Source organism: Mus caroli, chromosome 17, assembly GCF_900094665.2.
Source record: "Mus caroli chromosome 17, CAROLI_EIJ_v1.1, whole genome shotgun sequence".
NCBI lineage: Eukaryota > Metazoa > Chordata > Mammalia > Rodentia > Muridae > Mus > Mus caroli.
The window spans coordinates 48,233,995-48,259,605 of NC_034586.1; the positions used below are offsets into that span (position 1 = coordinate 48,233,995).

Below are 25,611 nucleotides of genomic sequence, written 5' to 3' on the forward strand. Positions count from 1 at the left end.
AGAGACAAAGTTTGGAGCTGAGATGAAAGGATGGACCATCTAGAGACTGCCATACCCGGGGATCCATCCCATAATCAGCCTCTAAACACTGACACCATTGCATACACTAGCAAGATTTTGCTGAAAGGACCCAGATTTAGCTGTCTCTTGTGAGACTATGCCGGGACCTAGCAAACACAGAAGTGAATGCTCACAGTCAGCTATTGGATGGATCACAGGGCCCCCAATAGAGGAGCTAGAGAAAGTACTCAAGGAGCTAAAGAGATCTGTAACCCTATAGGTGGAATAACAATATGAACTACCCAGTGCCCCCCCACTGCTCGTGTCTCTAGCTGCATATGTATCAGAAGATGGCCTAGTCGGCCATCAGTGGAAAGAGAGGCCCATTGGTCGTGCAAACTTTATATGCCTAAGTACAGGGGAATGCCAGGGCCAAGAAGCTGGAGTGGGTGGATGGGGGAGTGGGTGAGGGAGGGTGTGGGGGACTTTTGGGATAGCATTGGAAATGTAAATGAAATAAGTACCTAATTAAAAAAATTTACAGTAGGTGTAGGTTCTCACAAGGCCTATCCCACATAAGCTTGTCAATATTTTACTATGGAATGAAAGCTCATGAGACCCGGACTTCTTCCCCAGACACTATTGATAGTGAGTGTTTGCTGAGGGCTGAGTACCACTTTCTTCAGTGGTGTAGCCACTGACAAGTTGCCCTGGCTCCATTAAAGAACCTTCCACCTATGCTCATACAAGCAGTTCTGGTTAAACTCAGTGAATCACACACACACACAATAGGAAGAAGATTTGCTGGGAGAAGCAAAGTTTTCATCAGAAGAGGGTGGAAGATGAGGGAAAAAATGGGGATGGGGCTGAAATGAATGCTTGAAGTTCATCAAACACATGCATGCATAAGTCACATAAAATGACCTGGACATTGCCCTCGGGAGGAAAAGCCACACAGAGTGGAATTGCATAGATCCCTGAACCTTTAGCTCATTCTCATGAATTTATGTGATAGAAAATGCTTCAAGCCTACAAATCTTAGCTACATGGCTGTAGTAGTTGATGAGTAAGAGTTCATAACCAAGTTGTTCTTTAATAACTAATACTTGGTAACTTTGACATATTAAAGCATGGGTTCCTTACTTTTTCTTATAATTCACCAGCGTTGAATCATGGTATTCCCTTCAAAATTCGTGTTGAAATTTAACTTCAAACACATTAATATTATGAAGTATGACATTTTGGGAGGTAGTAAAGTCCTCATGTCTAGGATTGGTATAATTGTAAAGGGCTGGATGTTGAAGGGTATACCCTCTTGACCTTGGCTTTCTATCTTTCCTACTTAATCCCTTCGTGTCTTCTGACCAAAGCAAGAACCACAAACATCACCTCAATGCACCGTCTCAGATTTGGAAAGCTGTGAGCACACCACTTTTTTCCTATCCAGAGAATGTCCCAACTTGGAATTGACTTCAGGCAGAGAACAGACCAGCACATTGGTCTTGTATTCCCTCCACCTCCCACCCCTTATTTTTAACTTAAACAGTCTTTAATGAAAGCTGTGTATGCAATGCCCCTACTCCTGCATCTTCTCCATAGTTTCTTCCTTGTATTTGCCCTTCTCCTTGCCTACTTGTGGGGATTTGGTTTTCTGCTCCAGGATCTTCTTGTGGTACTTCTCCAGATTTAGCTTGCTGATACCCACCTTGCTGGGGTGGATGCTCACATGGACAGTTGTGCCATTAGCCTTCTCTCACTGGACTAGCTCAATGTAGATGGCATATTTCTTCTTGTACACTTGGACCACTTTGTCAATGTGCTGGCCTTTATAGTGTCCTTGAACAACCTGAACTTCATCATCCTTTCGAATGGGCATAGGCCAAACATTATACTTCTGTCTCAGTTTTTTGGAAAGAGGGGAAGGCACGATCTTCCTCCAAATGTGAGAAGGTACATTAAAATGATGTTTGTGGTTCTTGCTTTGGTCAGAAGTCATGAAGGGATTGAGTTTTATTTTGGCGACTGTGATCCAGCGATGGATGTAAAAGGCAGATTTCCCCACTTCTTAACTTATGAGAAATAAATTTCTGTTATTTTTAAATCACAGGGTCTGTGATGTTCTGTAACAGCAGAACAAATGGGTTAAGGCTGTAAAAGGCCGCCATTTGCTTCTCGTGGAGAGTGTAGTAGTTAATGTTCATTGTCAACTTGACTGAATTTTAGACTCATCAAGGAAACCCACTTCAAGGCATGCTGGTGAGTGTGTTTCCTGAAAGGTTTAGCTGAAAGGGGAAACCCACCCTAAAGGTGAACAGTACCATTGGCCAGGGGGCCAGGCTGAATGAAAAGGGAAAGGAAATGTGAGCCTGTCTTTCAGCTCTTTTTGCTTGCTGACTCTGGATCCTCACCTCACACCTTCCCTGACATACTGTAAGAACTATATCTGTTCTCAAACTGTAAGCCTGAACAGAACATCCCTCTCTTCGGCTGCCTTAGCGAGGCATTTTATCACAGCAAGAAAGGTGATTATGTTCATAGCAGCCTTATTTATGATAGCCAGAAGCTGGAAAGAGCCCAGATGTCCCTCAACAGAGGAATGGATACAGAAAATGTGGTACATTTACACAATGGAGTACTACTCAGCTAATAAAAACAATAAATTTATGAAATTCTTAGGCAAATGAATGGATCTGGAGGATATCATCCTGAGTGAGGTAACCCAATCACAAAAGAAGTCACTTGATATGCACTCACTTATAAGTGGATATTAGGCCAGAAACCTAGAATACCCAAGATACAATTTGCAAAACACAAGAAAATCAAGAAGAAGGAAGACCAAAGTGTGGATACTTCATTCCTCCATAGAATAGGGAATAAAATATCCATGGAAGGAGTTGCAGAAACAAAGTTTGGACCTAAGATGAAAGGATGGACCATCCAGAGACTGCCCCACCTGGGGGCTCTTCCCATAATCAGCCACCAAAGGCAGACACTATTGTATATGCCAGCAAGATTTTGCTGAAAGAACCCTGATATAGCTGTCTCCTGTGAGGCTATGCCAGTGCCTGGCAAATACTGAAGTGGATGCTCACAGTCAGCTATTGGATGGAATACAGGGCCCCCAATGGAGGAGCTAGAGAAATTACCCAAGGAACTGAAGGGGTCTGCAACCCTATAGGTGGAACAACAATATGAACTAATCAGTACCCCCAGAGCTCGTGTCTCTAGCTGCATATGTAGCAGAAGATGGCCGAGTCAGCCATCATTGGGAAGAGAGGCCCCTTGGTCTTGCAAACTTCATATGCCCCAGTACAAGGGAAGTACAAGAGCCAAGAAGTGGGAGTGAGTGGGTAGGGGAACAGGGCAGGGGTGGGGGAGGGTAAAGGAGACTTTAGAGATAGCATTTGAAGTGTAAATGAAGAAAATATCTAATAAAAATTTTTTTTAAAAAGAAGAGGGGAGGAGTTTTTTTTACATAAACAAACCCCACAAAGTTTTAGAACACATGTGACAAGAGTCCAAAAACACAAGGGGTGATCATATCTCAAATCCTAAATCTCAGTATCTTACCACAGCAGAGATTCCTCACTTATGCAAAAGATCCCTGTGAGCTGGGTGTCTTTGCTGAATGGCCTCTTTGCATGCGCTGACCCACAGATTGTATTTTATGGCTTCACGGTGTCAGCACAAAGCTTCCACAGACTTTGCAAATGACTAAGAAACAAACCAGCTTTACCCACCTTCTCCTGGAAGCTAGAAACTATCCCCTCAAAACTATCCACCAGAAAGTGTCACATGGTTGCAACAAAACTGCAGTGGAAGCTGGGACTGTTGGGTTCAGACCATCCCCTTCATTCTGGACTGACACCATCTTCCTATGGGTTGCTCTCTCCCATACTTATCTCCTTGGTTGCTTTGTCACTCACATATATAACTTTTACTCTTCAAGTCTTCTCACTGCCCAGCAACCAGGTTCACGTCCAGTTGCTCATCAGCTGTTGAGTCCTGGGTTTGTCCTTAGTTTGTTCTGAGTTTAGGAAAGGCTCCAATGCCTGTACTCACTCTTGCTTTGACTTTAGTAATATAACAGACACTGTGATGGTAATGCCTCAGAAAGTCCCAGAGGATAACTTGTCAAGCAGCATCTTCCATCTCCCGCACAGCTTTGCAGCCACACTCCTCCCTGTGTGAGGGCCTTTCCATCTATATTTTTCTAATTTTTCAATAATTCTATTTTTTAAGTAATGGAAGTTAGGTCTCTGAAGCTATTTCTTTATGTCTGAGAATAGATAATATGTTTATCTATCCACAGGGAATAAGCTATCCAACGCATGGCCGATCATGGGTGTGAGTATCTTCAGTCTCTACCCATCTGTTAACTTAGACCAAGTATATTTAAAGGTAGTTGGCAAGTGCTGTGTTGCTCCCTGCATCCTCCTCCTTTTTCCTGTTCCTCTTCCTCCCCTTGTTCAGTCCAACTGAATTCACAGAAAATTTCATACATGGGATTTAATTGGAGAAGATAGCATTTCCCTTTTCATTTCTGTTACATATGTCCATGTCTGCCTCAGAAGGGAAGAATATGAGAATCCCTCTCATTGGCCAATCTTGGAAGCATTTTGTGGGTACCATCAACCACCAGTTTTAGGTTGGCTCATCCACAAGTTTTAGGTAGTCTACCTCTCAGATGCCAAGAGACCCACTAAAGTTTCTGTGGTTGAACAACAACAAAAAAACCACATGAGTAATTTGATTCTAACTAAATACATCAGTTGTCTGAGGTAAGGTCTAGAGTTCATATACATGAGATTCTGCATGGAAGAAGGTGTCAGACCATGCAGTTTCCTCAGATCAGTAGCATTGGACACTTGTATTTGGGAGAGCCTTTTATGTAACCCAGAGAACATTCTCTGGCCTAGTGTTCTACTTAGATCATTTAAATGACATTTTCCCTATTCCAGGAATGTCCCATGTATTTCTCCTTGTTGACTTGTCTTCATTGTGCCGGCCACTCCATGTTGCTTAGGTCCTGCTGTGTAAGTAGTCATTATCTCAATGGTTAAGAACAGTAGTAACTCAGCTAAAAAGGAATGTGATTAGTGTCCAGTATGTGGTGATAAATGCTTGCAAAAGGTTGAATTAACCTTTGATGCTAAGAAGAAAAGGAAGAAGGAGGAGGAGCAGGAAGAAAGGAGGAGAAGAAGGAAGAGGAAGAAGAAGAGAGGAAGAAGAGGAGAAAGAGGAGAAGAAGAAAGACAAATCAAGAGAAAGTGGCTTGGATGCAGGTAACACTATCCCCAGGGCTGCCTGAGACTTCCTTTCTGACTGGAATATGAGGGACTTAATATGGCCTTTAAAGAACATCAGGTGGAGAAATACTTTCCTTTTTATTGCAAGGACACATTGTCTTGTGTGCCTGCAGTCATTTGATTTTTATGGTTTATGTGTTTCCAATTTGCTGGGAGGAAACCTGCGCTGGATAATTTAGACCAGACCAAAAGACAGACTGCTCACAGACCTACACAATCCCTGAGACATGGAGTCAAGAAACCGTCATTTGCTCACATGGGGCCTTTCCTCTTTCCTGAACACAGAATAGTGTTAGTTAACATCGGGTCTTTTAGCCCACTGCCTCCAAGTTCCTTTACTCACTGTCTTCCAGATAATGCAATCATTTTCTTCATATCACATAGCCACCTCTGGATTGCTATATATTTAAATTAAATGAAAGGTGAGAATTGATACCTCTTCATTTCTTTCTCTTTTATTGATCTCTTCAGTCTTCTCTCTTCAATGGGAAGAATATGAGTTTTCAAAAGATGTTTCTTTACAACTTTATTTAGCTCGATAAGAAGAAACGCAGCCTACATGTTCCTTTGTCCTCATCTGTATAGGGACATCAGCTTTATGGCGGAAACAAAACCTTCTTGGAGACATATGGTAGGAGACACATGCTAGGAGACATATGGTAGGAGACACATCACTCTTCCTAGACTGCTTTTGTCTTATCACTGCGGATTTAACTCTATAATCCCTTGGTGCAGGTTTTTGTAAGACTTTCAGAATGAGATTCAGTGCCAGGACTAAGTCCAGGGATTATTTTCCTCTGGGAGTCACCTTCAGAACTAAACAACTGACTGATGGAGGACAAAGCCTCTGCTTCTTGTTATGGCTGACTGAGCTGAGAAAAGTGCTAAGTTACACATCACCTTTAAGCCATGTCTCTTCAGAAGAAGTGGGTCTATACTGGCTGGAGCTTCAGTCTTGGTATTGCTTCAGACTTGTTTAAGTGTCTGGGGAGCAACCTGCCTAACCAGAAGGTTGGCACAGGACTTATCTAGTTTGACTAAGATAGCTAGATAAGTTATCAACTTATCTAGTTTGACTGCTTGCTGGTCCCTTCACCTATGTAGTGCTAGCTCTCTTCTCTCCACCACGGTGTTGAAGTGTAGTATTGCTGCATGCTATCGATGGCAATGTTTCTCATGGGTTAGACATTTGACTGACCTACCCACCTCCTAATGTTCTCTGCCTGTGGGAATAGGGTTTAAAGACAACAAGGGTACTCACTGTGCAGGTCCTGTTTTCATGGGAGTGCTGGAATATAACATGGCAGATAAAAGTGCTTAATGGGATGTCTAGTGGTAACAGAAAGGTGTCCTTTGCGATGAAATACAGCTTAACCACATGTGGCTAAGAAAGGCATGTTTCAGTGGGATTTAAGCATGACGTTCCTTTCTTCCATCTCCACAAATGAGAAGCAGATGCCCGGAGTCTCTGGGTAATATTAGGTTTTAATAATGCTGCCATACATCAGGTTAATTAATTGACACTGACAGTAGTACTAATAATAGTAATAATCACAGTAAACTTTTACTGAGTGTTTACCAGGTGTCAGCCACCAGTGTTTTATGTGTATTCGTGTAACCCTCGATTCCCCATGTGGAAGGTTAGTGAGTTCTTTTGGTTTTAGGCCACCCAGATGTTCTCTCCTTTCCTGTCAGTAATAGTATCCAGATTTTTCTTCCTCCCAATGGAGATCCCAAGAACCGAGGAGGAAATGGTTCCTATGGCCATCCGTAGAGATGGGTGCTGGTGATCTTAAGCTAAGTTTATCCCCCGGCCAGTACTGTTTAGTTCAGAGTTGACCATGTGACCTATTTGGGAATAGTTAGCTCTCCAGTGACATTTTCTAGGAAAATACTGGGTCTTCTGTGGAAGTTTTTCCAGACCTAACAGTCATCATAATAAATATGAGTGTAAAAGCTGTTTAGGGAAGTCACCCTTGGGCAAACAAAGAAACTAATAAAGACAAATAAATTGGAACTTTGTGGAGTTCATGGAGCAGCTATGTTAAGGCTCAATTAAGGTCCAAGCTAATTTTAGGTTTTCAGCCAATTCTGCCCCATCATTATTGGGTTTTCTGGTCTTGATAATCAAAACTTTGCTAAGAGATTCTAAGATCAAAAGTGTTTATTTTCCAGTCAGGGAACTGGGCTGAGAGTGTTTGAACATGTTCTCAACTTAATTGACAAAGTAAGCGGGGTGATAGGTGTGAGGATTATTGCTCCAATCTGGCTGGGTTTCGGGGTCACCTAGGTGACACCCTCTGGGTATGACTGTGAGAGTGTTTCCGGACTAATGAAGACCCAACCTAAAGACGGCATGGATGCTGGGATGAAAACAAAACACAAAAAACAGGAGAAAAGGAGCAAGAGCGCCCAACAAGCTCCAGAGTTTAGCTCCCTGCTGTCCACGTGTGGCTGCAGCGTGACTAGCATCATACCCCCGCCACCATAATGGATGACGTCCTCAAGCTGCAACCCAAAAAACAAACTCTTCTGTCTTTAAGTCGACTACCTCAGGTCTTTTGTTGCAGCTCTGAGAAAAGTAACTAGTAAGACAGTAGGGATTTGGGTCCGGTGTTTTGATTACAAAATCCATGAACACAGCTGAGATTCTGAGAGAGCAGAAGACTTCAGAGAGTACTGGGGAAAATGGCTTCCTTCTGCTTCTGACTCTTAATGGAACACAAACTTGATTTGTAAAGAGTGTGCTAATTTTTTGGGGGGGTCTTAGAACCTTTGTTTTCTACAATTTTCAGTATCTGCATTCTGAGATGGTTATGGGGGCCAAAACCTCTTACTGGAAAAATCATTATAAATTATCTTATTATAAATTCATCAAATGGAGATTTTAGCACTCTGTTTTTGGAATAGGATTGAAATATATCCTGAAATCATAATGTTTCTGAACCACATGTAAAATAATCAAAATATTCATTTTCAACTTCAGAATAGTTAAAGGTAGGAGTTCCCTATGGAAGAATGATGTACGATTGACCTTAACCTCCTATAATTTAAGTTCATGATCATATAATAATTAATTATATAATTATAACATATTATATATCTATATATATATATTATAATACATTCATAGGAAAGCTGTATGTAGGTTTTTTAATACCAAGAAAAAATTTAAATAACATCAAGACAAGGTAGCTCTCACCTCTGGAGGTAGAGGCAGGTAGATAGTTGAGTTTTAGGCTAGCCTGGACTACATAGTGAGTTTCAGGTAACCTGGAGCTACATCGTGAGACCCTGTCTCTAAAAAAAATAATAAACAAAGAAAGCAAAAACCAAAATAATAAACAAATGATTGATCCAAAAATTTTCCCTGAAGTAGAAGATAATTCCTACGACATACGACATTCCTGCTGCATAGGAAGAATCACAAATGAACCAATTGGAGAGCCTATTTCAAATGGATTATTAGACTATTACTAGAATGATCCATGTTTTTTTTCTTCCCACCTAGACTGGGGAAGAAACGAAGAAATAGTTTTTGGAAATATATGGTTTTATTCCTCAATAACTTGGTAACTTCTTAGCAGTCAATTAAAAATTAAACTTGCCATGGGGGAATGAATGTGCAAAGTATAATAATGCACACACACATGAAAATGAAGCCAATTATTTTGTATGAAAACTAAAAAAATTAAATAAAAACATTAACCGTGCAAAGTCTGTATAATATAGACCAAAGTCTAAATGGAAGAAAATAGCAAGACTTAGAACTTTTTTTGAAATTAAAATGTAACAAATCACTTTTACCTTTCCTTCCCTTCTTCAAACTCTTCCCGTGTGCTCCTCTTATTCACCCTCAAATTTACAGCCTCTGTTTCTTTAATTCTTTATATGTATGTATGTATGTATGTATGTATATGTGTGTATATGTATTCCTAGACATATAAATACAACTGTTCAATCTGGATAACATTACCTGTAAGTAGTACATGATTTTAGGTCTAACTACTTGGTATTGGATCGCCAAATTGGGGCTCTTCCCTGGAAAAGACTGTCTCCCACTCTCAGCCTTCCTTAATTGCCTGCAGTTCTTTGTCTGGGCTTGAGGCCCCACAAAGGCTTTGCCCTCTGTGTTGGCATGTATATTGGTGTTGTCCTTGCTCGGGTTTTTTTAAGTAGCAACGTTGATGTACAAAGACTTTTGCTGGAAACTGTTCACAAGAACTAACCGCCTCACTAAAGACGTGGACAAAGCTCAGCCAGTATTTTTCCAATTTTAGTGGTCACTGGAACATGAGAAAAGTTGTTAAAATCCATATCCTTTTCCATATCCTTATCCTGGATCCTCTGAGTCACACAGTATCTGGAGCCAGAGCCTGGAAATTTGCATATAGCACCTCTTCCTGTGGCCATCCTTCTGCAGGTCGCCTAGGTGACAATTTGTAAAAGATAACCTCAGGAGAGATGTCTAAACTCAAGAATTGGGCAAAATGACTCAGCTCAAGGTCCAGATTCTAAAAATGTGAAAAATCACATCAATTATTCAGATAATCATGCGTAGGAGTGGTTTTCTTTAAATAATATTCTAACTCTTGGAGGGTTTTAGTTATAGCAATTAATGATAAGTGACTGTTTAAAATAATTGTTTAATAAATGGTTCAATTTTTAAAATGTTAAGAGTAATAGTGTGGTTGAAAGGAATACTCATTTTCTTTGAATTACTGAGCTGTATTACAAGTTTATCTTGACTGCTCAAACCACGGCTCTGTCTGTGATCAAACACCTTGGAGCAGTTTTCCTAGATTGGAAAGAAATTAATGCCCAGGTGAAAAATTTGTTTAGAGTCTTAACCTCACCAAACCTCCCAGAGGTGACAGTAAAGCCTGATGTCCCTGACTAGTGATTTCACTCCAAAAGTGTTCTCATTATCTCTTAATAGAGCAGGAGAGGCTGGGATCTTAGAAGCCATGGGGTTTTAGCAACTTTCAGCCGACTACAATAGATCTCTCATAAAATTCTCTGCAAACTGCCGGAATGTTCGTTATTCCATAGGCAAGAATGAGCATAAGTAATGACACTGAGGTAAATAACCATCCTGTAAGCGTTATCGCCCAGGAGTTCAGCATGAGGTCATGCACTCTGAACATCTGGCTGAATGAGTCAATTGTGAATTTTCAAGGTCTTCTGAAGAGTGGTAAGAGCTGCCTGCTATCTCTAGAATTCTTGCTTCTGAGTGAAAACACCTGAAAGTGTCAGTTAAGTAAACAGAAAATCGACATGCCGGTGTTGAAGATGATCACTAAACTATTTTCTTTACCTGTTTAGGAAAAGTTGTGATGGTTGTACGCTCTTTTGTTACCAGGGTCCTGGGTGAATGGTAGAAAAAGACTACATACTCTCATTGGTCAGGCAGCTTCTCTTGACACCATGATTTACCCAGTAATAGATTCCTTCGAGGTGGGAGACCACCACCCACCCAGCTTTACTCCCCTTCTCTCTCCCTCCTATCTGGGGACTACACCTGAGGTTAGCACACCATCTCAGGTCATGAGTTGAAGGGGACTCTGGACTTTTCGTTTTGTCCTCTTAGCACATCAGACATCTACTGGCACTTGCCGGGATCCTTACTATCCCTGTGTTGCCATCATTTGAAGGACTTCCCTAGAAACATTGAGAAGGGAAATGCATAGAATGAGGCTACAGAGGTGGAGTCTAGGCTTCACTGCAATAGGGGGAGGCATTAGTTCCAGTGTTGCTCCACAGTGATCATACTTATTGATTGATTATCAATGAATTGATCAGCTTTAGTGGGGATGGCTCACAAACATGTCTCAAAAACTCAACTATGAAAAAGGTCAAGTGCAAATGCCCAGTTGTTTCATTGCCCAGGAGATATTTACTGGGTTTTCTCTGCCCTCATGGTGGTTCTACACTTACACAGCTCCACTGTTGCCAGCTTTCATCACTAAACTATATGTCCCAGAGTGTGTGTGTGTATGTGTATATGGTGTGGTGTGGTGTGATGTGTATGTGTGTTTGGTATGGTATGTGTTTGTGTATGCATGTTATGTGGTATATGGTATGTATATGTATGTGTGTATGTGTTTGTATATGTATGTGTGTATGATGTGTATGTGTGGTGTGGTTTGTATGTGTGCTGTGGTATGCATGTGTGTTTGTGTATGTATGTATGTGTGTGTGTGTAGTGTGTATATGTGTATGTGTGTGTGTGCGTGTGTGTGTGGTATTTGCCTGTGTGCAGATGTGCTTGCTCACATGGGTGCAGGACTTGACATCTAGGATGTCTTTCTCCATCACTTCGTCCCCTCACTTGTAACAGGGTCTCACATAGATCCTAGAGCTCTGGTTTCCACTAGGTTGGCTGGCCAGTGAGCCCCTGGAATCACTGCCTCTTCTTTTCAATACTGGAGTCAAGGCATGTGCTCCTGTGGGAAGCCACATGTGCTGTTGCAGGGTGGCATTGGCTACTGCTGGCCACCACGCATACATAGGCAGTAAAGTTTTTTTGCCAAGATGAGGTTTTGAGAATTAACCAATCAGATGAGAGAGAAGTTAACCAATCAGGTGAGAGAGAAGTTAACCAATCAGATGAGAGACAAGTTAACCAATCAGATGAGAGACAAGTTAACCAATCAGATGAAAGAGAAGTTAACTAAGCATGCAAATGAGGTGGTAAGCATAACCCAAGCACAACCAATCCGGGTGTGAGACAAGCCTCTCCTAGGCCTATATAAGCAGCACCAGTTCTGGGCTTGGGGTCTCTTCGCCTCTACAATCAAGTTCTCCCAATAAACATGTGCAGAAGGATCCTGTTGCAGCGTCGTTCTTGCTGGCAAGCCAGGGTGAGCACAAGATGCTCCCGTGCCCACTTTTTTATGTGGATGCTGGGGATCCCAACTCAGATCCTCACGTTTGCATAGCAGACCCTTCATACCTGAGCCATCTCTCCAGGCCTGCCCTGCTCTTTTTAATAATGGAACTATTTTACATGACACAGCAGAAACAAAGTTCTCCTAGGGGCTCCCTAAGGGAGTTAGCATTTGGCCTCTTTCCAATTTTGGTATTGCTAAAATGTTACAATATATCATATGAACATTTGAGATTATATGCAGAGGAGACTTCTTAAAGGCAGAATAACTAAACTGAAGGGGAAGGCATACCTTTTGTATCGTCATACATAGGAAAAAGACTCACTGATATGTTATCTTCTTGAATTCTGGGCTTGACACGTTGTCAGAATGTTCTGTCCTGAACTGAATTCTGTACCTGAGAAGGTGGAGCTGTTGCAGAAAAATTTGGGGGGGGGGGAGGCACAGATTCAAGCTGACTCATCAAACAGAAGAGATGGGGTAGGGGTTTGAAGTGGGAAGTAGGGAGGTCCTGATGTGGAACAAGGAGACAACTGGAGGCTTGCCAAAAACAACACCCTTTCATCATTTGAAGGAAGCAAATTCTAGGAGGCATCGCGAGCACTGTGGTGATCAAACAGGCAGAGGATGAGAACAAACTCTGCCCTAGGTAAAGCCAGTCCCCGGCAGGAGAGGGACTAATTAGGAGAACAGAGAGACAACGGCTCAGCTCTCACATATGGAGTTGATCTTACTTTAAATAGGTTAAAGATTCATTACAAATTATGATTTTTCTCCCTAGGTGTCCTTTTGATAACAATAGATGCTCCCCCTCCCCCCTTTTTTTGTTTGGATACAATCAGAACAGCAAGAATTGCTCAAAGATTCTCTTTCACTAACCCTAGGAACTCACTTTCTACTGTGGCACTGCCCAGGTGGCCCTTTCTGGATTTTGTTTGTTTGTTTGTTTTTGAGATTGGAAGTGTTAGGAAATATAATGAAGCGGCAGGAGCGTAAGGGGTGCATGGTAGATCCATGCTAAGGTGTCTCCTTAGGAAATCATACCATTCAACAGACCTGGTATAAGGGAGGTTTATTTGTGGGGAGGGAAGGGAGTGAGGGAACCTGGAGAAGGGTTAGGGGCAGACAGACTGGAGCAGAACCATGAGGACAGAGAAAGACAGACAGGGAGAACAAGAGCAAGAGAGGCCTGCTGGGGAACATGGTTAAACAGAGAGAGAGAGAGAGAGAGAGAGAGAGAGAGAGAGAGAGAGGGAGGGAGGGAGGGGGGAGACAGACAGAGACAGAGACAGAGAGACAGACAGAGACAGCGAGACAGGGAGAGAATAGGGTTGCAAGCATTCCTTTTTATATTCTGCCACATCTGGCTCAGCTGCTATTAGGTCCCTGGGGATCGCCCACCCCTAAGGCAGCAGGAAGCAGATCTCCTAAAGTAACCTGTGAGGGAGTCTCTGCCCAAGGTACAGGAGGGAGGGCTGTAAAGAGGGGCAGGTACATCTATCTACAAAAGGGTCAGCAGTTCATCTGCCCTCAGTGTCCCATGACCTTGGCTCTTGGTGGACTAGGTCTGCTTCTCTTCCTTAATTCACCTGCCTTGGCTTTGAAGATCTCACCTTTACCTTTTGTAGTCTTAACTAAAGTGTTTCCTCAATGAAAGACATATGTCTTTCAAACTGAGTTATTGTAATATTGAGGTGTAGGGAATAAGGACAACTATTGTGATTGTAAATATCATAATCGTATAAGAATCACATTTGCCTTTGTTTTAGCCATTGGAAAGGATAAATGAAAACTTATACCATAGAAAAAAAGATAGTTATTTTAATGGATAAAAACAATAATATAATTTAGGTCTCTATAATTCAGATGGGATTAATGAAAGAGGCTGTTTTAAAAACCAGACGGTTTTTCTACTTATTAAACATAGATTCACTGCAGTATGTCCTTAGATATTTATCATAGTATCCTCCCCCAAGTCAGATACAGGAATAGATAGACTCTAGGGATAGATTGCTAGGAGATCCTTCCAAATCCCCTGTATGTCCTAGGAACTAGAAATCTTATACCAGGGCAAGCCTGGACCATGTATGAAGGGAACAGTCTAGAATGCATGTTTCAATACCACACAGCCGAACTTCCTGCCTGCCTAATGCAAAAGCATCCAGGGCAGCCTCGAGATAAAAGTGCCTGCCACAAGTTTGTGTCTTCCCCTTTCAATTGGAATAAAATGATATGTATTTTACCTTGAATTGTCTGGTTAGAATTGTCAAACTCTAACCCCACCCCGGTTTCTTTGTGTTGAAGATAAATCTTCAGGATAGCATGGCCTCAGTGCTTTATCACCTTAAAAAGTCAGAGTGGGGTGGAGAATCCAAGTGGAAAAACAAGACAAACTTTGACTGTCATTGTCTGTGTGAATGACCAAGTTAAATTTTTTTTTGTATTAAGAAGAGAATGTTTCAAATAAGTTTTTTAATGTAATTCCAGTGCACATAGAACAGCTCAGAGTTGTGTCTGCTTGCATTTCTCTTCCCTGTCCATAACTGGATGTTATGGAACCTGGCAAGAATAGACTGTATCATCAGTACCCAGCATGGCAACCTGCCTATCAAAGGTGCTGGGCCAGATCTATGAAAACGTATAGGACCTGAGGCCTTAGAAACACAGAGAGAAGCACCGAGGCCCAGTGTTAGAGCTGATGGTTTAAAATATCGGCCCAAGTGAGATCGATACCATTCAAATGTGGGCTCAATGGCAATATTTTAAGGGGTCTGAGGACCGTTTGGGAGAATGTTTCTAAAAGGGTTCGGTGGGCTCTCACATAAATATAGCTTTGTAGTGACAGGGGACAAAGTGGGATCACCTGATGAACAGAGAGACAATATGAGGGGCTTTTACTATCTATTCATCTGTTAGGAGTTATTGTGGCTTACCTGCCGACTGACAAAATTTTCCAAAGCTGTGGGTTATAAACTAAGAGCGCTGCATCATTTTTTCAAAAGCAGGCTTCTGTGAGTCTGTGCAGCATTTCTCGATCAGAACTGGTTTGTCTTAAGGTTTAATGCCTTTAGATTTGTGGTCAAGATTTTTAAAATCGAGGCATTTCACATATAAATCCATACTTCCAATTTCTCTTGGAGATCTGACAATACTGTGAGACCTCCTTCTGAGCCACTGGCTATTGAGGTGTGGCCTCTAGAGCAGTATCGGCACTGCCACCTGGAAGCCTATGAGCTCCTATAGAAAAGAGCCAAGAAAACTGTGCATTAACAAGCCCTCCAGGTAATTATACCTTCCCTCCGTCCTGGGGATTGAACCTACCACTACTTCTGTGTTAGATGTTCTACCACTGATGTCTATTTTCAGCCATCTTATGTTATATGTGTGCATGTATATACGTGTGTGCTATATGTACTTGTTAGTGTTGGTTTATCAATATGTGCACATGGAAGACTAAGTACTAAGTGTCTTTCCTCAGTCATTCTTTTGGAACTGGAGTTATAGGCAGTTGTGAGCTACCATGTGGGTGCTGGGAACCCAACCTAAGTCCTCTGTGAGAGTAGCAACTTAACCACGGAGCCATCTCTTCAGATATCTTTTCTCTTAAGGTTTACTTATTTATTTTTTATGAGTATGTGTAAATGCCTATATCTATCTCTGTATCTATATGCATGTACACATACATGCATGCAGATAGAGATAGAGATAGAGATAGAGGTAGAGGTAGAGGTAGAGGTAGAGGTAGAGGTAGAGGTAGAGATAGAGATAGAGATAGCGATAGAGATAGAGGTAGAGGTAGAGATAGAGATAGAGGTAGAGAATAATGTTTGTGCAGGTGCTGTTGGTGGCTAAGAGAAGGCATCAGATCCACTGGCATTAGCAGCTGTAAGCTTATGGGTTCTGAGACCTGAATCCAGATCCCCTGGAAGAAAAGCAAGTTCTCTTAAGCACTAAGCAATCTCTCAAACCCCCATCCACTTTTTTTTTTTACGTTTTCATTTGAGACATTTAATGTAGTTGAACTCATTTTATAGCCCAGGTAAGGCTTTGAATATACGACCCTCTTGCCTTAGCCTCTTGAGTATCTGGATTGCAGGCCTGTTCCAAGAGGCCTAGCTCTGCCTGGCGAGTCTCTGCCTTGTTTCATTTGAGAAGCAGCGGAGATTATAACCAGGCGGAGCTTGGTGGCATGCATTGCATCCTTCCTAAGCTGGCCTGTGCATGTATCTAGTTCGTGAGCTTTTGGAGATTTGAATTCCCTCACCTCGCCGCAGAAAGGATCACATAATTTCAAGGTACAAGATTTTTCCTGTCTCCAGTGCGGATCTGAGTTCTTAAAGATTTGAGGTCACTGGGAGAGCTTTAGGAACCCGGGATCATCCCCAGGCATATCAGATCTATTAGCTGCTGCCCATGTGGCAGTATGAGAAAACTCAATTAGTACAAACAGATAAGGGCATATTGAAGTCTTGGGAGAAAGAGAGGCCTGGTTTGAGTCCCTAATGCATACAAGTAAAATGGTTAGATAAAGCTTTATTTAATTACACTACAGGCGGGAAGAGAGTCACAAGGCATCTTGGTGCTTTTAAGTGTGTGTGTTTTAATCAATTTTTCAGAATGTCTGTATGGTTTCTGCCAGTTGCCCGGACAGTCATTAATTACTCAGCCTCACCCTAAAAATAAGCAAGTCTCCATCTCATTATGAGGGAACTTGCTACGAAGGCAGCCTCCATTTGTGGGCTAGGACTGTAAGTCTTCCCAGGTGTGAGCCCCACAGAGCTGGCTAGCCTTCTTTTCCATTTGCTTGCCCAACTGCTACTCTTAGTAGCTGCACATGTCTATGACACATAGATCAGACTTAAATTTTACTTCCAGATTCTAGAGATAATGTTTAGCTTCCTAAAAGAATCATAAAGTGATATATATGAATTAGGGCTCATCAGACATTAATGTCTCTTGCCTTTCTTAGATCCAGGGCTGGTGAAGTGGGGTTCTATGGTCAATTTTAGACAATGGCTTGGATCTTAGATAGAAATCTGTGTGTCTTTAGGTCTGGGGCCATTAAGAGAAGATGAATCTCCATGTCTTTACTTTCTCTGCTTTGGTAACTAACATTAGATAACATATTTGAAGTGATGGAATTGCAGACTAGAGGCCACTTGGTTCTTGTTATGTTACCCGAGGTCAAGGATAGCCACCTAACACATGCCAGGCTCCGATGTGAATAAAATTTAAGCCTTTGGCAATCTTGACAAGCCAACTGTCATAACTCAGAGAATCTGACCTGGCTCACTAACACTTAGGGGTTTCAGTGAAGTCAAAATAAAGGAAAGGGCAGCTTGGAGCTTGCCTGATGTTTCCCCATAAGGGGAGTGGTCAGCAGCTACTCAGCACATGGTCTACCTCGACACAGTAGACTAATTCTCTAGGCAGTGATGTTGCCTACGACGATATGGGAATGATTACTGTGGTTTGTGATAAGTTTTCTAAGGTGGATCAAAACTTTGTTAGTTGCCAGGAGGGGGACTTTGTGTCAAATCCATGGAAAAGAAAGGCTAGGGTAAGTGGGCAGAGCCATGAGAAGGACCGAAGTGAGGAACAAGCCAGGGGTAGGAAACGAAAACTTAGAAACCTTGGCCCTAAATACATATGGGTAGAGGGGACTGTCCGAGGAAGGCATATAAAACGAGAAGAGGAGCCAGTATAGATGCCAGAAAGGGACCAGTATTAGAGAGTCATGTGGAAAATGTCACAAAGAGTAGAGGAGATGAGGAGAAGTATCGATGTAGGGATGTGTTAGAAAAGAAAGAATGCTCGAATTTCTCTGACAGAATTGAGAGTGAATCACCACAGCATGGGGGCGTGGTGGACTCCACTCCACCTGTCTCATGACAACAGGGCAGCTGAGTGACAAGATATAGGCGAGCTCTTTTTGGCCTTTCAAGTGTGAAAAGCTGGGTTTGTTCTGTCTATGCCCTCCTGGTGTATTCCCTGCTGCCACAGGTATGGAGCAGCTCATAGGTTCCACAGAGCTACCCGGATAACAACTTGGCCAGGGCTACACTTTGTTCTCAAAGCCATCAGAGGCGCCCGTTTGGTTGGAATATCTATGTCTACCAGGGCATCGGCTTCCAACACCCACTGCTCAGGCCCATCTTCGAGCTGCCTGTGAGGTTGTTTGATTGGCTTTTTATTCAGTATCCCGTTAATTTGCTAAACACTATTTTGGTGGATTGTGGATGTGGAATATAAAAATGTAGTAGGTGGTTAATAGGAGACAAGTTGCAAGAGAAGGCTCAAACCTCTGAGCTGCACACACAATACCTACCCTCTGAAGGGCTGGATTCCCCCCGGGCTACCGGGGAGCAGCAAAGCCAGATTTGCCATCCTCCTTACGGCTCTCTTTGACCTACTCCTCCCCCTCGGTGCTGTGTGGTGGGCGTACAACTGTTGCAAGTAGGTGGCACAGCTGTTTGCTTTGAGTGCCTCGGTACCTCAGGGATCCCAGCCACACAGTTAACATTGCAGGATGAAAATGGCATTTATGCTTTAATAAACTCACCCTAATTCTTTGTTCGAGGGAAAAGGGAGGATCCTGCTCACCATGGTGCCAGCTACATGTCTCTGTTCAGAGCCCGCCGCAGTGGCTAATGGTTTCCGAATTCTCCCTTGCATGGGAAACAGGAGCCATTAGAAAAATATTGGGTTGGTGTGAAGATTTCCCAAACACCTGCCTCCACCTCTGATGCACATATGCCCAGCGTTTACAATGCACAGTATCCCTTTTTCCCCCGTTTGGTACATTTTCATTTCCAAGTGCATGTATATTTTATAAGTGTGTGTGTACATACTTCTTAGTGATTTACTTGTAAATTTCCTAAATGGGGAAGCCACACAAAGGTCACCAATCCGTGGATGGAATTAAATAGCATTTTCTAATAGGAAATAAAAAAAAAGAGGAGTCAGATACATATAGGCGAAGAGGGCGAAGGGGGGGGGGGACACATCTTCAACTGAGACGTTACTGAGGGGCTGCATTTGAGGAGACAATTCCCTAGAGGAAGGGAGCCTGCCCTCCTCTTCCCTGTCAAATAAATCACCAAATGCTCTCAAAGTTGTCTTTCTAAATAGTGAAATCTTTCAGCTCTCTCTCATTTTTGTCCTGGTGAAGCAATGCAGTCATGTATTCTTACTGGTCTGTTCCACCTTCCTCCTTGCCTGGCAGTAGCTATCCACATGAATTTCACATTGCTGTGGATGGCACATCTTGCTGATTTGACTTGAACTATCCATAACTATGATGGATTCTTTGCCTGGCTCAGAAATAAGCCAACCTCTCATGCTTCCATCTAGAGGATCTCTGCAAATCAGAGAAGGGGCTGACATTGATTGCTGTTCGTGCCATCATTATATTATTTTTATTAACTAGCCTGTTGTTATAATAACGCTGCAAAGCACCACATAACTCCACCTGGGGAGTGAAGCTCCCAGTATCGATGGAGTCTCAGATGGGAAAGATGCTTACAACTTACGTCCCTTGACAACCCAGGTTGCTGGTTGACAACTAACATTCTATAGCTAATGAATCACTGCAGTATTCTGTGTTTATTTAAGGGTTTTCCCTTAAGATTTTAAAACAGCAGTCAATAATTTTTGGATAGAGACTTTATGTCAAAGTTTATGTCTTGCTTTATAAGTGGGCAGGACATATGCATTTGTTCATTATTTTAAATATTTCATTACATCTATTTATTTATTTATCAAGTGTGTGTGTGTGTGTGTGTGTGTGTGGTCACGAGCACACCATAGCAGACATGTGGAGGTCCGAGGACAACTTACAGGATTTAGTTCTTCTCTCCCACTGAAAGGGTTCTTGGGTTGTCATGGCTGATGGCAAGTGTCTTTACTCAGTACACTGTCTTACCAACCCTCATTAAATATTTTAGATGAATATCTATCTCCTATGTTCTAGGTGATATTCTAAAGTGCTGAGAGTGACAGGAATCATTCGGGTTTCTAATGTCTTCCTAAGACACCATACAGTAAATAATTAAAACAACAAAAAAGATAATTTTGCATTGTGATAAACTTGCAAAAACAGGATATGGTTGTGTGGCTGGGAACTACTGTTCTCTGAGCAGGTGATGTGCTCCGAGGACTGAATGACTAGGACGCGTCAGAAGATAAACACTTGCGGAAGTTTTCTGGATGGAGGACCACTTCATGGTCCCACAAAGGGGTTGTTTAGATAATTTAAGAGAGAGCCAGGCTAAGAAGGGGTAAGTACCTAGTCAGAGAAGTAGATGGGGTCTAGACCACTCAAAAACCTTTAAATCAGGAAAACGGTTGATGTTTTAAAAGCATTAGGAAGCCTTGGATGTGGGGAGGAGACTTAACTGGGTAATGATGTCGCAGAGCCTGTGCTTCTGAAGAAGCTGTGAGGCTGCAGTCCATGGAAATCCATTCCAGAGAGTCCACAAGAGCTGAGCTTGAGCAGGGCAGCCTCCATATAAGAAATCCAGAATACTGTGCGTAGAAGAGGGGGACTAAACTGCGGGGAGCTAACACCAAACATGGGATACTTCTAGACGCTTCTATGAAGAAAAACTTTACAGGCCTGTTATGGGTCAAAAAGAGTCATGAAATACTAGGATACACTATATAACATCCATAATACCCTCAATAAACCCATTCATTCATTCATTCATTCATTCATTCATGTTTTTCAGTGTTTTATGGTCCAGAAATGGAAAGCCCCTTTTCTCAACAGTGATATGTCTGCATCCTACTTTTACAAACTTTGTTGTCAAGATGATGACCAATGATGAAGATAATCTTAATTTACTCCTTTAGATTGGTTTCTTTGAAGGCGGATGTAACAACAAAGACTTGGCTACAACTATTTCTTTAGGGAGTGGCCCTAGGAAATAGAGAGGTAGTGAGGAATCAGGGAAGAAAAATAAAAGCCAATAAATAGTGCAGTCATGAAAAAGTTGGCACTATAGGCAGCCAAGGACATCTGGGCAGAATATGCTTTGAAACTGTGTCATTAAAATGCAAGATGACCAACTTCTTTCTTTTACCACACGAGGGTGTCCCTGATGTGTCTATTCATCAAGCCATGGCAGGACCTGCAGAGCACTTTCAGGTGGACAGTGAAGCAGGAAACTATTGATATGCATGCTTGTTGCTGGTGATGTCAGAGGTAGGCACAGGGAAAAGACAGACAGATGATACTGATGAAACAGAGTGATCAGAGTGTCCAAGGACTCACAGTTAATAGATGGTGGCCCATGTCTTATGGGTCTGGCTAAGTCTAGAATAGTCTTTCTAGTGGTAAGATATTTCCCTGAAAATTGTGTACCTGTAGAATGTTTGAAGAAGCTGACATGTATCAAGACATGTAGTCAAGGAAGGACAGTTTATAAATGGGGAAGGAGATAAGAAGGTTTGATATTTAGATTTAATATTCCTGGAAATAGAAATCAATAATTTTGTAAGCAAACAAAATCAATAAACTTGTTTATGTTTGCTTACCGGTTGATTCCTAGTGTTCTTATGACATAATTTGCTTCCCAAATTTAGGATCTATTTTACATATGAGTAACACCTCACATTTGCTATATATATATATGTATATATACAGAGTCTGTGTGGGTATCTATCTATAGATGCACACTCTCGTGTTTATGACCACAATGTAACTAACGATATACACAGAGAGGGAGAGATATCAAGTCACCCATCCCCAGATATTTTTTGTTATGAAGCTTGATGGAAGATAGTAAACATGATAGAAGAACATATACAAGCTTTCTAAGCCTGCCCACCTAAATGACTATAACACAACAGACATTTTCATTATTTTCTTTCTTCCTACCAGACTCAAAACTGATAGAACATATCTCAATTTTTATTTGTTGAATGTTGATAACTGATTAAACAATTAAATTATGTTAAGGAGGCTTATAGGAAAGTAATTTTCTCAGTGTTCTAAAAATATAGTTCTGTGGATTGAGAATCACATAAGATGCTCAAAAGAGCATCTGTGCAGGTAGAGTCACCAAAGTTTAGAATTCGATATGTGATGATGTGATCACGTGACTTGATAAATTAAATATGAAAAATATTGTATGCATTCAACTCCAAGACAGAAAGACCATGAACCCATTCCAAATTATTATTTTCTAAGTATTTTCAGCTTTGTGACTATTTCTGAACATAATGATTGTATCTACCTCCAAATATCTAATGTGGTAAAGAGAAGCTTTAGACATCAGGTATTTAAAATTATCTTGACAAAGATATCACAAAATTATCTTGTGATATTGGCACAGAGAGAACATGCATCCATAGGAGAATGGCTCAATAACTATCACATATTTAAATACTGAATCCTCCATGGAGTGATGAAGTATATGTACATGTGCTGACCATGAAAACATGACCATGTCATGCTATTGGTTGCTACAAACAGATGATAATGTAGCATAAATGTGGATTCTTTCATATGTAATTTCATATAGATAAAGATCAAAGCAAATGTGTGAGGGAATAGAAATAGTGTATATACTTATACACACTGGATTAGTTCATCAAATGTCAATTATGGGTCTAGAGAGATGGCTCAGCCACTAAGAGTGTTTACTATTTCTCCAGAGAATACAAGTTTGGTCTCAGCACCCACATGGTGGCTCATAGCTGCCTGTTACTCCATCCTAAGAAGCTGCAATGCCTCCTTGGTCACTGTATTCATGTGCAAGTCCCCACCACAACATAAACACATGATTAAAAATAAAATAAGTATTTCAAAACGACATATCAGTGGTGATTATTTCTACTTGAAGAGCAGAATTTCAAGTGATTTTCACCCTTCCCCTTTCCCTCCTTCCCTCCACATGTTCTGTCTCTCTCTTACACACACACACACATACACACACACACACACACACACACAGCCTAGCCATAATTTAAGTTTAAAAGCTAACCATCCATAGCACCTGCAGATATTCATTGATTGGCATTCTCCTTGAAAACTCTTTTTCATTTAGCTTCTGAGATAAGATACTACTCTAGTGAAAAACTTTTTAAAAATTCAGTTTTGGTTTTGGAGAGTTTATTTTCAACATTTTTAGTGTATTTCAGCTTTTCCTATCTGAGAGTTTGAGTCACTGTATACTTTGAGTGGAGCATTATCAATAACTTACAATAGGGCAGCATATGGCCTATGTCTTAGGGTTGCATGACTATGAAGAGACACCATGACCAAGGCAACTCTTATGAAGAACATTTAATTGGGGATGGCTTACAGATTCAGAGGTTTAGTCCTTTACCATCATGGAAGGAAGCATGACAGAATTGAGGCATATAGGATGTTGTAGAAGGAACTGAGAGTTCTACATCCTGATCTGAAGGCAGCCAAGAATAGACTGACTCTTCTACACAGGACAGAACCTTGAGCACTAGGATCCCTCAAAGCTCATTCCCACAGTAATGTGCTTCTGCCAACAAAGCCACACCCCCCAACAGTAGCACTTCTCATGGGCCAAGCATATTCAAACCACCACAGCAGGAATCCTACTTTAGCGCTCCCATTTTAGCAAATATCATAACAGTAGTCACCAGCATTGATTGTACACTGAGATCATATAATGATGGAAAATACTGTTTGAGGCATTTATGCTTTGGTTTTGTTATGTAATTATGTTTGTACATGGTATATGAATTGACAGAAGGTAGAAAGAAAACAACCAAACTGTAGTAAACAGGTCATAATGGAACATACTATTGAAGTAGAAATTTCTCGATATGGCAGGTGATACAGATTCACATGGTGTTTTGTTTAGGACTTGTGATATTTGGAAGAAGTATAAATAAGACTCAAGGGGCAGTGATGGTATGCTTGTATAGCTAGCTTTGCAACACTTCGTTGGTGTCAAGTTTTCATATTTGCTGATCTTTACTTTGTTGAGAGAGGCATGGCAGTGAACTTCTCCTAGTGTCCTGGTTGGTCCTGGGTGCTGCCTCTGACTCATGCCAATTTGGAGGAAGCCTGGCAGTTTCTACTAGATTGTGCCACCACTGCTGATTCATGTTTGCTATCCTGACACTCCTCAGCTGGACTGCTGACATCCTGACAGAGATTGTCATTGCCCCAAGGAACTACTTCTAAACAGGTCCACATCCCCTTGTTCTATTTTCCATCTTTTCCTTGCTCTCTTTGGATGGCAGGATAGAAGGGCAGGTCAAAGCAGATTAAAAGTAGGCTTTTAAACCAATCTAAGCCTATACACTATGTACATCCTTGCTCTGCCCTCTCCTCCTCTGAGATCTCCTTCAGTACAGGCAACCATTTTACTTATTTCACCATTTCTCTATTTATGCCCACATTTTCAAATGGCTAGCTTGTAGTTCGACCTCCTCAGTTTTCTTCTCCAAGTGGGGAATTAGCACTGCATAACACCTGCAACCTCTCCATGATTTATTATCATGCCTTCAAAGCCTGACATTCAGTGTCAGTGTTTACCATATTGTTATCTTATAATCACTATTTACAGATGGAAAAACTCTACACCCACCATTAACTGGTCTTGGAGTTCATAATAGTTTCTCATTTAAAAACAGGATTCTATGTAACTATCACAGTTTTTTTCTCCTCAAAAATTTTAAAAATAGTAATACTCACCTCAGTTCAGATACTCTAAGTCATCTATTGCTACTTTTGCATTTTGTTCTTCAAGGTACTTGAACTCTCCGTCTCCCTTTCATGGATAAGCAGTGTGCGGTGGGCTGCAGCAAGCCTGTCCTCACAGACTTTGGAACTGCCTGCTTCTATTTCCCACCTCTCATGATTTCTTCTTATTCCTTTTTGTCTTTGTTCATTGAGTAATCTTTGTTATTATAGGTGATTTCTTCATGAATAAACCTCCTGACAGAAATTACATGGTAAATAAAGGTATTAGACTTGTGTATATTTATTTAAATATTTTATTGGATACTTGATAAGCGCTATATATTGTATGTTGTATACATAAGCACTTTATATTTTATGTATTATTTTATTAAGTAATTTGTAATTATTATTGTGTACTTGGTACATACACAGATAGATAGAAGATAGATAGATAGATAGATAGATAGATAGATAGATAGATAGATAGATAGATAGGCTAGACATAGAAATTCAGTACAAAATTTTTATTCTGAGATCTTTGACAGCATGTATATGTATGTATGTATCAATGTATATATGTAAATAGCTAGTTATTAATGCTTATATTAAGAACTACAGTGGCATTGATTTTAGCATCTTTTAAATAGTATATCCCACACATTCCCTCAGATACATTTTATGACCTCTTCATATGTTCTATTATAAGATAATTATATTTCATTTATGTGGTAAATACTCC

The 25,611-nt window shown here is 41.2% G+C and overlaps 1 pseudogene; it reads right to left on the reverse strand.

Moving 5' to 3' along the window:
- Positions 1-1,576: 1,576 nt before the first annotated feature.
- LOC110312269 overlaps positions 1,577-25,611 on the reverse strand; it is a 45,348-nt pseudogene continuing 21,313 nt past the window's right edge.